The sequence below is a fragment of the Nerophis lumbriciformis genome, linkage group LG03 (assembly GCF_033978685.3).
Source record: "Nerophis lumbriciformis linkage group LG03, RoL_Nlum_v2.1, whole genome shotgun sequence".
Lineage (NCBI taxonomy): Eukaryota > Metazoa > Chordata > Actinopteri > Syngnathiformes > Syngnathidae > Nerophis > Nerophis lumbriciformis.
The window spans coordinates 39,306,133-39,321,590 of NC_084550.2; the positions used below are offsets into that span (position 1 = coordinate 39,306,133).

Here is a 15,458-nt window from a genome sequence, read left to right on the forward strand (position 1 = left end):
CCAGAAGCCGGACAAGATCAGGGTCGTCTTCGACTCCAGTGCTCAACATCATGGCATATCCCTGAATGACGTACTACTTACTGGGCCGGATCTAAACAACAGTTTGCTAGGCGTGTTGCTGCGCTTCAGAAGAGAGACTGTTGCTGTAATAGCAGACATTGAACAAATGTTCCACAGCTTTGTCGTTCGCAAAGACAACATAGACTTTTTGCGCTTCTTGTGGTATAAAGAAAACGACCCCGGCCAAGAGATTGTGGAGTACCGCATGAAAGTCCATATCTTCGGTAACTCACCCTCCCCAGCAGTAGCCATCTACGGGCTTCACCGTGCAGCAGAACATGGAGCAGAGGAACACGGGATGGATGCCAAACACTTTGTGGAACGCGACTTCTACGTCGACGACGGACTCACGTCGCTACCCTCAGCCCCGGAAGCCATCGACCTGCTGACAAGGACACAGGAGATGTTGGCTGCTTCAAACCTGAGACTCCACAAGATAGCATCCAACTGCTCGCATGTGCTAAAAGCCTTCTCTCAGGAAGATCATGCAGGAGGATTGCAAAACTTAGATTTCGACGACAACTCCACTCTCGTCCAACGCAGTTTGGGACTCAGCTGGGAGCTAAAGCATGACATCTTCACCTACAAAACAATAGCCACAAAGAAACCCTACACCCGTAGAGGTGCTCTAGCAGTAATGAACAGCCTGTTCGACCCTCTCGGTCTTGTAGCTCCAGTCGTCATTCAAGGGAAGTTTCTACTCCGAGAACTGGCCTGCGACAAAACCCTCGACTGGGACGCCCCTCTACCGAAGACAAAGGAAGCTGAATGGAAGATGTGGAAAGATTCATTACAAGATCTACAGGACATCAGGATACCTAGAGCGTACTCACCTACCACCTTGTCTACCGCACAGAAGAGAGAACTTAATTTTTTCTCTGACGCTTCAGTAAAGGCTATCGCTGCCGTAGGCTACCTCAAAGTAATTGACAGCGATGGAGGGTGCCATGTCGGTTTTGTCCTGGGAAAGGCGAAACTAGCACCTCCATCCGCCCACACTATTCCAAGACTGGAATTGGGAGCTGCTGTACTCGCAGTGGAAATGGCAGAATTGGTACAGAGAGAGCTGGACATTTGTATTGACACAATGCATTTCTACACAGACAGCAGAGTCGTCCTGGGATACATCTACAACCAGACCAGGCGATTCTACGTGTACGTCTGCAACAGGGTGCAGCGAATCAGAAGGTCAACCAAACCAGATCAGTGGCACTACGTCCACACAGCTCAAAACCCAGCAGATCATGCTACACGATCAGTTCCCGCAATGGAGCTAACGAACACTACATGGCTGACAGGACCCACCTTTCTGTACCTGCCGGATGAAGTTCCCAGCTCTGAAATGGAACATCACAAGCTCGTCGACCCAGACACTGACAGCGAGGTACGTTCCCATGCTACAGCACTCTCCATTCCTCATTCTAAGCTGGGATCTCATCGGTTTGGGCGATTTTCCACATGGAAGTCACTAGTACGGGCTATCGCTTCCATAACCAACATGCTGGAACGTAAAAGAACATCAGTCACAAACGGCGATATCACTAAACCCTGTACAGCACAACAACTATCAAAAGCAGAGACTCTCATAATTAGTTGTGTACAAAGGGAGACTTACAGAACTGAGCTCGACTGCTTGGCTGATAGGAAAAACATTCCAAAAGACAGTCCCCTAAGAAAGCTGGACCCTTACATGGATAAAAAGGGACTTTTGAGGATAGGAGGAAGGCTAAAGCATGCCACACTGGACATTGGAGAGCAGTTTCCTATTATCATTCCAGCCCACAACCAAATTGGGAAGCTCCTTGTGAGACACTACCACCAAAAGGTCAAACATCAGGGTCGTGTCTTCACAGAAGGATCCATCCGTACAGCAGGATACTGGATCGTTGGTGTTAAACGGTGCATCAACAGCATTCTCCACAAATGTGTGGTTTGCAACAAACTTCGTGGAAGGACTGCTGAACAGAAAATGGCGGATCTTCCCCTTGACCGTCTGTGCACAGAGCCACCTTTTACCTATGTGGGACTTGATGTGTTCGGTCCCTGGTCTGTCACCACGAGACGAACCCGTGGAGGTCAAGCTGAAAGCAAGAGGTGGGCAGTGCTCTTTACGTGCATGAGCACACGTGCTGTGCACATAGAACTCATCGAATCAATGGAAACATCAAGTTTCATCAACGCTTTACGTCGATTATTTGCACTGAGAGGACCCGCAAAGCAGATTCGTTCCGACTGTGGGACAAACTTTGTTGGTGCCTGCAAGGAGTTGCACATGGTCCTTACAGATCCTAAAGAGCCCAATGTCAGGAAGTATTTGGGTGAGGAAGGGTGTACGTGGATTTTCAACCCGCCTCATTCCTCCCATATGGGGGGAGCCTGGGAACGCATGATTGGAGTCTCCAGAAGAATCCTGGACTCCATGCTTCAAGAATCCAGCCGATCTCATCTCACTCATGAAGTGTTGTCTACGCTAATGGCAGAAGTAACAGCGATCATTAACGCCAGACCACTCACACCGATCTCCTCAGACCCGGAATCTCCTTTCCTTCTGACCCCTGCTTCGCTATTGACGCAGAAGTTGTGCACTCTCCCTGCCCGTCCTGGAACGTTTGACAACAAGGATCTCTACCGCCAGCAGTGGAGGAAGGTGCAGCATCTCGCCAACACCTTTTGGCACAGATGGAGGCGTGAATACCTTCCCACACTTCAAAATCGCGACAAGTGGCAAGATGTCAAGCCTAATCTGAAGGAGGGTGACCTCGTGTTGCTCAAAGACAATCAAGCTAAGAGGAACGAGTGGCCCCTGGCTCTTGTCACAAAGACTTTCCCCGACCAGGACGGGAAGGTCAGGAAGATAGAACTCAAGGTCACAAGATCTGGATCTGCAAAGACTTTTCTAAGGCCTGTCTCTGAGACAGTCCTTCTTTTGGCAGCTAATGATACAGACTAAGTTAAGTTAGGTTTCTGTAATTTGTATCAAGCATGTTCCTACTGCAGTTCGAAATAGTGGTATAGTATTTATACCAGGCGGGGAGTGTGACGTAACATAATCAGGTAATAAGAAGGGACCTTTATTTTGAAGGCGAGTTGCTCCCTCCTCTAGTTTCCGGTAGTGTCCGCACGACAGTCAGACGCCCACTCGTTTACACACAAGACAGGTGTACGTGTTTCAGCACTCCAAGTTTGTTGTTTCTTCCCACAAAGTGCCTTGGAAACATTGTCTGTAAGTCCTGTGTCCGTTTTATTAGTGACATGAAGACGTTGTGTGTGCGTGTAAATGTAGAAATAGTACTGTGCAACGGTAGCTTGTTCTACTGTTTAGCTTGTTGCTACTTAGCATGTAGCTTCTTTGCTCGCTAGCTCACTCCTCTAAGGGAGGGTGCAATGTTTGTAAATGTAAATCTTATTCATGTGTGGCTTTGAGTGTTACAGGGGCTATGTAGGCATATTTACATCACTTTATGAGCACTGTTTGCATGCTATTGTATGGGCTGTGTGTGTATGTGTGAAAACATGTTATGCAGCAAACATTTATGGAAATGTAGTTATTTAGTAGTGTTTATTTGACATATAATTTGTGTCTCTTTATACAGTTTTACAACAAAAAAGAGAAGATAACAAAAGCAAAATACATTCAAGGAAAAGAGAAAACAAAGAAAGAAATGACCAATTAGACAAGAAGAAAGGAAAAGTGCATTCTCTGTGAAAACCACTAAAGCTTCTTAAAGATAAAGGCCTGGACTCTTTCTTCTCTTTCCTTGGGATCTTCATGTTAGCTATCTGTCAACTTGTTTACGTCACGGACACAGACACGTAGGACGGAATAGGTCTAATCATAGTGAATAATAATAGGTTATATTATTATTTATTTTATCTAAACTCATATTCCTGCATTTTTATATAATGATTTTTTTTCTGCATTTAAAAATAATAATAAAATAAAATCACACCAAATTTAGGGTTTAAGAATATTTTAGGGGGGGCTTCAGCCCCTTTAAAAACGCAACTATTGGAGGGGGGGTTTTAGGCTGAGCTGCCCCCCCCTAATGTGCACCCCTGCCACGGTCTAGCGCCTGCATCAGTCTCCGCCTCCTCTCTGTCAGGACCGCCCACGACACGCACGCACTTTTCCAACACACGCACGCACGCACACACGCGTGACGGCTCAGCAGCTCGGCGAATGTCCGCTCCCGACGTAACGGGAAAACTTGGAGCCCCCTCGGGCAGGATATTCGCCGACTTCTCCATGCTTCCTCTGGCCGCATGCGAGTGCCTGTCCCCGGGCTGAGGTGAGTCGGCGACGAGGCGGACGGAAGTGTAGACGAGAAGGGATTTTCCTTTTCTCGAGAGGAAACAGAAGAGAGAGGAAGACTATCCTATTAATTCTTTTCCAAGCACTTTTGAGCCAGTTAGTTTACTTTTTGAACAGCTTGTGGAACTACTGAGTCTTTCGGAAGGACGTCAGCGGCGTCTCGGCGGCTGTGAACCGCCTGACGGGTCGGGGATTAGCGGCGAGGTTCCGACATCCTCCCCTCGTTTTGGATGGTGTTGTACTGCTGTACCCTTCCACATGGTGCTCCATGCTACTGCCGGGACACTTTTTATAGGCTCATTTGAGTCAGTTTAATGCTAGTTTGACTTTATTTGAGTGTATTATACAACATGATACACAGAGCCGGCCTAAGCGCTTGCTTAGGGCCCCGCGGCCACCAGGTGGCCCACAAAAGCAATTAACAAAAAATTATTATTTTTTATTTTTTGCATGTACGAGTCTGACTGATGATTTCTAAATGATCAAAGATAAATTATTGTACAAAAACACAATTTTAGGTCAACATTTTTGCACATTGCTGTTTCAGGTTTTTGTTACCAAAAATAATAAAGTGAATCAGAATCAGCTTTATTGTCCAGTTATGTTTAACACACATGGAATTTAACTTCAGTAGACTGCGCTCTCTTTGTACAAAGTAAACATTAAATATGAACAATTAACTAAAAATATAAACTAGTAATTAAAGACTAATATGTACAAGACTGATGAGACAAGATGACACTTTTACTGTAAATACAAAGCTTTATCACTTGGACTGTTCAACCCCAGGCCACTCTTGTAGCTGAATGTTTTCTACATTTTAAGATTAGGAACCATATGTGGCACTCTGGACATCATTCGTTCATTCATTGGTATTATTTATGTTCTTAACTGGGCCACCCCCATATCTTTATAAATGACATGTCATTTGTAAAGACATGCCAGGCTGACAATAGGATAATGTAAACAACACTGCCAGAGCCGCAATGAGTTTATATATTATTTATATATTATTGGCAGAAATAGAGGGCCCCAAAATCAAATTTTGCTTAGGGTCCCATGGAGGCTTGGGCCGGCACTGATGATACATCACACATGCATGCATACAACATGATGCATCACAATGTCCAGTTTCTCTATTCAACATGTTCGAAAGGGAGTAGGAAGAAGCACAGCTTATTCAACCCTACCCCTTTTGATAAATTGAACTGGAAATCTCATGTAAAAAATATACAACATAAAGTAGCAAGAAACACATCAATAATGAATAAAGCAAAACATGTTCTAGAGCAGTGTTTTTCAACCACTGTGCCGTGGCACACTAGTGTGCCGTGAGATACAGTCTGGTGTGCCGTGGGAGATTATCTATCCATCCATCCATTTCCTACCGCTTATTCCCTTTGGGGTCGCGGTGCGGCGCTGGAGCCTATCTCAGCTACAATCGGGCGGAAGGCGGGGTACACCCTGGACAAGTCGCCACCTCATCGCAGGGCCAACACAGATAGACAGACAACCTTCACATTCACATTCACACACTAGGGCCAATTTAGTGTTGCCAATCAACTTATCTAATTTCACCTATTTGGGTTAAAAATATTTTTTGCAAACCAGTAATTATAGTCTGCAAATGATGTGTTGTTGTCGAGTGTCGGTGCTGTCTAGAGCTCGGCAGAGTAACCGTGTAATACTCTTTCATATCAGTAGGTAGCAGCCGGTAGCTAATTGCTTTGTAAATGTCGGAAACAGCGGGAGGCAGTGTGCAGGTAAAAAGGTGTCTCATGCTTAAACCAAAAATAAACAAAAGGTGAGTGCCCCTAAGAAAAGTAATTGAAGCTTACGGAAGGCTATGCAGAACGAAACTAAAACTGAACTGGCTACAAAGTAAACAAAAACAGAATGCTGGACGACAGCAAAGACTTACTGTGGAGCAAAGATGGCATCCACAATGTACATCCGAACATGACATGACAATCAACAATGTCCCCACAAAGAAGGATGAAAACAACTGAAATTGTCTTGATTGCTAAAACAAAGTAGATGCAAGAAATATCGCTCAAAGGAAGACATGAAACTGCTACAGGAAAATGCCAAAAAAAAGAGAACAAGCCACTAAAATAGGAGCGCAAGACAAGAACTAAAACACTACACACAGGAAAACAGCAAAAAACTCAAAATAAGTCCGGGCGTGATGTGACAGGTGGTGACAGTACATCTACTTTGAGACAAGAGCTATAGAGATGCATGCTTGGTTATGGTTTAAAGTCATATCCAACAATTGCGACAACGACTTTTTACTGTCAACCGAGTTTATGGTTACTGCTGGTGGCGTGCCTCCGGATTTTTTCAATGCAAAAAATGTGCCTTGCTTCAAAAAAGGTTGAAAAACACTGTTCTAGAGCAGTGGTTCTTAACCTTGTTGGAGGTACCGAACCCCACCAGGTTCATATGCGCATTCATCGAACCCTTCTTTAGTGAAAAATAAAATGTTTTTTTTTCAAATTCAAGACAAAGTTGTATGTTTTTGGTAACACTTTAGTATGGGGAACATATTCTAAGTAACAAAGACTTAATTTAGAGCTATTTGGTTAGGGTTAGGGTTAGCGGGTTATAATAAGGCCATGCCGAATAAGGCATTAATAAGTACCATATTTTTCGGACTATAAGTCGCAGTTTTTTTCATAGTTTGGCCGGGGGTGCGACTTATACTCAGGAGCGACTTATGTGTGAAATTATTAACACATTACCGTAAAATATCAAATAATATTATTTAACTCATTCACGTAAGAGACTAGACGTATATGATTTCATGGGATTTAGCGATTAGGAGTGACAGATTGTTTGGTAAACGTATAGCATGTTCTATATATTATAGTTATTTGAATGACTCTTACCATAATATGTTACGTTAACATACCAGGCACGTTCTTAGTTGGTTATTTATGCCTCATATAACGTACATTTATTCAGCCTGTTGTTCACTATTCTTTATTTATTTTAAATTGCCTTTCAAATGTCTATTCTTGGTGTTGGGTTTTATCAAATAGATTTCCCCCAAAGTGCGACTTATGTGTGTTTTTCCCCTTCTTTATTATGCATTTTCGGCAGGTGCGACTTATACTCCGGTGCGATTTATACTCCGAAAAATACGGTACTTAATAATGACTAGTTAAGAGCCAATATGTTACTAAATTGCATGTTAATAAGCAACTAATTAATGGTGAATATATTCCCCATACTAAAGTGCAGTGTTGGGTTAGTTACTGAAAACCAGTAACTAGTTACAGTTACTAGTTACTTTATTTCAAAAGTAACTCAGTTACTAACTCAGTTACTTACACCAAAAAGTAATGCGTTACTGTGAAAAGTAACTATTTAGTTACTTCTTTTTTTAAGGCTCCCATTAATGCCCTTTTCGCCTTCATTTCAGTACTGTTATTGCACTGGAGAATAATACAATCTGTTGATCAACTTGACATGCATTTGCATCACTGAACTTAGAAAGCAATGTGGTCTACATACACCACACAAAGACAAAGATATGTTTCAAAGGGCCAATTTATTTCAGGCCAGAACAAATTGACACAACTATTTTAAATAGCTGCAACATAATGGCACTTTAACTTTAACTTTAAGTAGATAGGATCTTTGATCCAAGACACAACTTACATTTAACTAAAATGTTCTTTTCTTTGTGCTCGACAAAAGAAAAGTATTGAGAATGTCTCCATGTTAAAAAACTCGACTTCTGGCTTCTCCATGATGTCTTGTTAGTTGTTATGAGAGTAGCGTATGTGTGTGTGTGTGTGTGTGTGTGTGTGTGTGTGTGTGTGTGTGTGTGGCCCTTTAAGATATGACAGCATGTGAGGTGAGTGACGTCAGTGAGTGAGTGGGCGAGAGAGGTGAGTGAGCGGCGACAGTGAGTGCGTGCAGGTGCTCTGCGTCCAATGAAGTCACAAAGTTGCAACAAACCGCCGGCCTCGTCATTCGCCCTCAGCTGTAAAGACCTACTTCCGGGTAAAGTGAAGGTTGTTAGCCCCGAAGTACATAGGCCCCGGAGGAACGTCTCCCCTGCGCTCCTCAACTACGGTCTGGGAGCCCCCCCCCTCGCCCCCACCCACAGAAAGCACGCCTTTTCTTTTCCACCGCAGGGCTCCAATAAAACACTCAGATCTTCTGTTTCTAGCCGATACTACATAAAAAATAACGTAAAATAACGCAGTAACGCATCATGTAGTAACGGTAACTGAGTTACTGAATATAAAACGCTTTAGTCCCAACACTGCTAAAGTGTTACCATGTTTTATTACTGGTGCACAAAATGAACCGTGCATGAACATCACCTTGTTCAAACAACAAAACCAACACAGTGCATAAACTCACAACAAATTACACACCTGCAAATCAGTCTGACTTCTGCTGTTGCCGTATCCGTAATACGCCGATAGGGAGAAGTTTTTATTTACACGACGAGTCGGGTGTGTCTTGTCCGAACCCCTGAGCCCGACTCACCGAACCCCTATGGTTCGATCGAACCCAGGTTAAGAACCACTGTTCTAAACCAAAAATCACTTCATATTCTCTACTGCTCGCTAGTGTTACCATATCTGAGTTACTGTGTAGAAATATGGGGAAATAACTACAAAAGTACACTTCATTCCTTAACGGTGTTACAAAAAAGATCAGTTAGAATAATACATAATGTTGGATAGAGAGAACATACAAATCCTTTATTTATTGAATCAAAAATACTGAAATTCCACGACATAGTGAATTTGCAAACAGCTAAAATTATACATAAAGCAAACTATAACCTGCTACCCAAGAATATACAACAATTCTTCTCAAAAAAAGAGGAGAAATATAATCTCAGAGAAAAATGTAATTCAAAACATCTGTATGCACGTACAGCACTTAAGACCTTCAGTATATCAGTATGTGGAATTAAATGATGGAATGGATGAAGCAAAGAAATCAAACAATGTACTAATATGATCCACTTCAAGAAACTCTTCAAACTTAAAGTGTTTACAAAGTACAAAGAAGAAGAACCATGATAAACATTATGGATGAAAATAATCTTTCTTATCTCATTATATGTAATATGACTTACTTCACCAATTATTATTTATTTATTTATTTATTTATTTTAATTGTGATTACTTATTGAGTATATTGTGAATAAATTGAGAACAGGAAGTGAACAAAAGTTTTAGCAACTGTTATGTAAAGGAAAAAGGGTAGGATTAAATAAGCTCTGCTTCTTCCTACTCCTTTTCGAACATGTTGAAGAGAGAAACTGTGATGTATCATGTTGTATGCACGCATGTTCGAAATAAACTCAAACTCAACTCAACTCAACTTTTCCTTTACATAGCAGTTGCTAAAACTTTTGTTCACTTCCTGTTCTCAATTTATTCACAATATACTCCATAATTAATAACAATAAAAATAAATAAATAACAATTGGTGAAGTAAGTTATATTTCATATGGTGAGATGAGTAAGATTATCTTGAAAATGAAGGAATGGATGAGATACGTTCAGAATGTTTATCTTCTTTGTACTTTGTAAACACTTTAAGTTTGAAGAGTTTCTTGAAGGGGATCATATTAGTATATTGTTTGATTCCTTTGCTTAATCCATTCCATCATTTAATTCCAAAAATCGTATTTTTCGGACTATAAGTCGCAGTTTTTTTCATTGTTTATGAAAGTTGCATAACGTTTTTTCCTTCTTTATTATGCATTTTCGGCAGGTGCGACTTATACTCCGAAAAATACGGTACTGAAGGTCTTAAGTCAGTGGTTCTTAACCTTGTTGGAGGTACCGAACCCCACCAGTTTCATATGCGCATTCACCGAACCCTTCTTTAGTGAGAAACAAAATGTTTTTTTTCTCAAATTCAAGACAAAGTTATATGTTTTTTTTTACTGGTGCACAAAATGAACCGTGCATGAACATCACCTTGTTCATAGAACTAAACCAACACAGTGCATGAACTCACAACAAATTACACACCTGCGAATCAGATGGAAAATTAGAGGGAACATTGTTTGGGGGTATCCATAATATGGCGATAGGGAGAAGTTTTTATTTACACAATGAGACGGGTGTGTCTTGACCTCCGCGGTGGAGGCTCCACCGAACACCTGAGGCTGACTCACCGAACCTCTAGGGTTCGATCGAACCCAGGTTAAGAACCACTGTCTTAAGTGTTGTACGTGCGTACAAATGTTTTAAATTACATTTTTCCTCTAAGATTATATTTCTCCTCTTTTGTTGAGAATTGTTGTATATTCTTGGGTAGCAGATTATAGTTTGCTTTGTGTATAATTTTGGCTGTTTGCAAATTCACTATGTCGTGGAATTTCAGTATTTTTGATTCAATAAATAAAGGGTTTGTATGTTCTCTATATCCAACATTATGTATTATTCTAACTGATCTTTTCTGTAACACCGTTAATGAATGAAGTCTACTTTTGTAGTTATTTCCCATATTTCTGCACAATAACTCAGATATGTAACACTAGAGAGCAGTAGAGAATATGAAGTGATTTTTGGTCTAGAACAGTGGTTCTTAACCTGGGTTCGATCGAACCCTAGGGGTTCGGTGAGTCGGGCTCAGGGGTTCAGCGGAGGTCAAGACACACCCGACTCATCGTGTAAATAAAAACTTTTCCCTATCGGCGTATTACGGATACGGCAACAGCAGAAGTCACACTGATTTGCAGGTGTGTAATTTGTTGTGAGTTTATGCACTGTGTTGGTTTTGTTCTTTGAACAAGGTGATGTTCATGCACGGTTCATTTTGTGCACCAGTAATAAAACATGGTAACACTTTAGTATAGGGAACATATTCACCTTATTGCTTATTAACATGCAAATTAGTAACATATTGGCTCTTAACTAGTCATTATTAAGTACTTATTAATGCCTTATTATAGCCCTAACCCAATAACTCTTAATTAAGTCTTTGTTACTTAGAATATGTTCCCCTAGTGTCCAAAAAACTGTAAATTAAGTCTTTGTAACTTAGAATATGTTCCCCATACTAAAGTGTTACCAAAAACATATAACTTTGTCTTGAATTTGAAAAAAAACAAAATTTTATTTTTCACTAAAGAAGGGTTCGGTGAATGCGCATATGAAACTTGTGGGGTTCGGTACCTCCAACAAGGTTAAGAGCCACTGGTCTAGAACATGTTTTGCTTTATTCATTATTGCGTGTTTCTTGCTACTTTATGTGTCGTGGCCGTGGCCGTGCGCGACCCGAGGGTCCCTGGTTCAATACCAACCTCGTCATGTCCGTTGTGTCCTGAGCAAGACACTTCACCCTTGCTCCTGATGGGTGCTGGTTAGCGCCTTGCATGGCGGCTCCCTCCATCAGTGTGTGAATGTGTGTGTGAATGGGTAAATGTGGAAGTAGTGTCAAAGCGCTTTTAGTACCTTGAAGGTAGAAAAGCGCTATACAAGTACAACCCATTTATCATTTATTTATTTACCATTACTCTTTCAATTTCTATTCCGTCTATTTGTATTTGTGTTTGACTTTCTCTTCTACTGTTACTAAATAGCATTATTATAGTTTTACTGAGATTCAAAGATAGTCTGTTTTTGTCAAACCATCTTTTTAATTTGTTCATTTCTTCTGTTATTATTTGTGTTAGCGTCTGTGTGTTCTCTCCTGAACAAAACACTGTTGTATCATCCGCAAATCATACTAACTTTAAATCTTTTGTAACTTTACAAATGTCATTTATATAGAGATTGAACAATTTTGGTCCTAGTATTGATCCCTGAGGTACACCACAGGTTATATTTAGCGTTGTAGACGTGTGTTCACCTAGCTTCACGTATTGTTAACTGTTCATTAAATAACTTCTAATCCAGTTTAAGACCAACCCTCTGATGCCAAGGGTTTGGTTGCATCAGACTCGTGGTCATACTAACTAGACCTGCGATTTATAATCAATGAATTAGGTGCAGAGTTGAAAAACATATTTTAAAAACTGACATAAGTCGGTATAGTCATTTTGTTATTATATACACTATTTACCAAATTTCTAGGTATAATGATTGATGATAAATTTAACTGGAAATCTCGTGTAAAAAATATACAACATAGAGTAGCAAGAAACACGTCAATAATGAAAAAACCAAAACATATTCTAGACCAAAAATCACTTCATATTCTCTACTGCTCACTAGTGTTATTTTGCAGAAATATGGGAAATAACTACAAAAGTACACTTCATTTATTAACTGTTACAGAAAAGATCAATTAAAATAATACATAATGTTGGATATAGAGAACATACAAACACTTTATTTATTGAATCAAAAATACTGAAATTCCACGACATAGTGAATTTGCAAACAGCTAAAATTATACACAAAGCAAACTAACCTGCTACCCAAGAATATACAACAATTCTTCTCAACAAAAGAGGAGGAATATAATCGCAGAGAAAAATGTAATTTAAAACATTTGTGGGCACGTACAACACTTAAGACCTTCAGTATATCAGTATGTGGAATTAAATAATGGAATTAATTAAGCAAATAAATCAAACAATGTACTAATATGATCCACTTCAAGAAACTCTTCAAACTTAAAGTGTTTACAAAGTACAAAGAAGATAAACATTCTGAATTTATCTCATCCATCCATTCATTTTCTAGATAGTCTTACTCATCTCTTCATATGAAACATGACTTACTTCACCAATTATTATTTATTTATTTTTATTGTTATTACTTTATGGAGTATACTGTGAATAAATTGAGAGCAGGAAGTGAACAAAAGTTTTAGCAACTGCTCTTTTAAGGAAAAGGGGTAGGATTAAATACGCTCTGCTTCTTCCTACTCCTTTTCCAACATGATGAATAGAGAAACTGGAAAGTGTGATGTATCATGTTGTATGTGTGATGTATCATGTTGTATACATGCATGTTCGAAATCAACTCAATTCAACTATTTAAAGGAGGTACAAAACCCAGAACTCAGAGCAAACCATTTCAAAATATAAATATTTTATATTAGGTATACACTGATTTGGCCAAACAAATATGTAAGTGTCTAAAAATACATCAATATGCTAAGTGTTTCTTTACCATAGGGCAACGAGCACCCCAAGAGGGCCCCAACATATATCTGTTTCAATGCTCGGACAGATAGATTTATTATATTTTTACCCTACTTTTATCATTTCATTCTTGTTCCAAACTGTTGGTGCTGTGTGTGAATGCTTAATGGCGAGCTTTGATGACGTTATGTCTGTGGTAAGTGAAGTGTTCCATGCTAGGTTTGCTGCTATACAGGTGGAACTATCACAGCTGGTTACGTGCCTTATGTTGCGTTCTGTTAGTGTTCTCTCCTGTGTTTAGTGCCTGTTCCTGCCCTGCGCTCTTATTTTGGTGGCAGTTCCTGTTGTGTTGGTGTTTTTTCGTAACTGCATTACGCCTGCCTTCGAGCGCTTTTTCCCCCTCACCTGTTTTCTGTTTGTGATCAGCGCTATTTAAGTTGAGCTTGCGACACCATGGGTTTGTCGGGACATTGTTATCTTTTCACTGGTTACTATACAGACAATCTTTTTTCATGTTGCGTTTTAGTACGCTCCTACTTTGTGGACGCCGTCTGCTCCACATTTCATAGTAAGTGTTTTTTTTGTTGCTGCGTTCCAGCATTTTGTTTTGTGTCTTTCATATTCTGGCCGTTTGGAGCACTTCCCTTCTGCTCTCGCCTTTTGTCTTTGCGTCTTTAATTAATAAATACTAGAGATACGTTAAAATGTATTATCGGAAATTATCGGTATCGTTTTTTTTTATTATCAGTATCATTTTTTATTTTTTTATTTATTTTTATTTGTTTATTAAATCAACATAAAAACACAAGATACACTTACAATTAGTGCACCAACCCAAAAAACCTCCCTCCCCCATTTACACTCATTCACACTCATTCACACAAAAGGGTTGTTTCTTTCTGTTATTAATATTCTGGTTCCTACATTATATATCAATATATATCAATACCGTCCGCAAGGGATACAGTCCGTAAGCACATATGATTGTGCGTGCTGCTGGTCCACTAATAGTACTAACCTTTAACAGTTAATTTTACTCATTTTCATTAATTACTAGTTTCTATGTAACTGTTTTTATATTGTTTTACTTTCTTTTTTATTCAAGAAAATGTTTTTAATTTATTTATCTTATTTTATTAATTATATATATATATATAATTAATAAAATAAGATATATATATATATATATATATATATATATATATATATATATATATATATATATATATATATATATATATATAATTAATAAAATAAGATAAATAAATTAAAAACATTTTCTTGAACAAAAAAGAAAGTAAAACAATATAAAAACAGTTACATAGAAACTAGTAATTAATGAAAATGAGTAAAATTAACTGTTAAAGGTTAGTACTATTAGTGGACTATATATATATATATATATATATATATATATATATATATATATATATATATATATATATAAAATAAATACTTGAATTTCAGTGTTCATTTATTTACACATATACACACACATAACACTCATCTACTCATTGTTGAGTTAAGGGTTGAATTGTCCATCCTTGTTCTATTCTCTGTCACTATTTTTCGAACCATGCTGAACACCCTCTTTGATGATGCATTGCTGTGTAGCACGCACAAAAGTGCTTTCATCAAATGCACTAGATGGCAGTATTGTCCTGTTTAAGAGTGTCACAACATTGCTGTTTACGGCAGACAAACTGCTTTACGGTATACAAAAACGTGACTGCTGTTGTTGTGTGTTGTTACCGCGCTGGGAGGACGTTAATGAAACTGCCTAACAATAAACCCACATAAGAAACCAAGAACTCGCCCTCCATCATTCTACAGTTATAACGTGATTGGGCAGGTATGCTGTTTATAGACCTGAGTCCGCCTGAATTGCGGGAGATTTTCTGGAGAAAATTTGTCCCGGGAGGTTTTCGGGAGAGGCGCTGAATCTCGGGAGTCTCCCGGAAAATCCGGGAGGGTTGGCAAGTATGCCCTAATCAGAAATAT

At 39.4% G+C, this 15,458-nt stretch overlaps 1 protein-coding gene across 5 annotated transcripts in view; it reads left to right on the forward strand.

Annotated features, from left to right (window-relative positions):
- Nucleotides 1-4,208: 4,208 nt before the first annotated feature.
- Nucleotides 4,209-15,458, forward strand: part of ppp1r16b (protein phosphatase 1, regulatory subunit 16B) — a 276,451-nt gene continuing 265,201 nt past the window's right edge. For all 5 annotated transcript variants that reach the window (XR_012050324.1, XR_012050325.1, XR_012050323.1 and 2 more), the window contains exon 1: nucleotides 4,209-4,349. The gene's annotated coding sequence lies outside the window, so the exon portion shown is untranslated. The remainder of the gene's footprint in view (nucleotides 4,350-15,458) is intronic.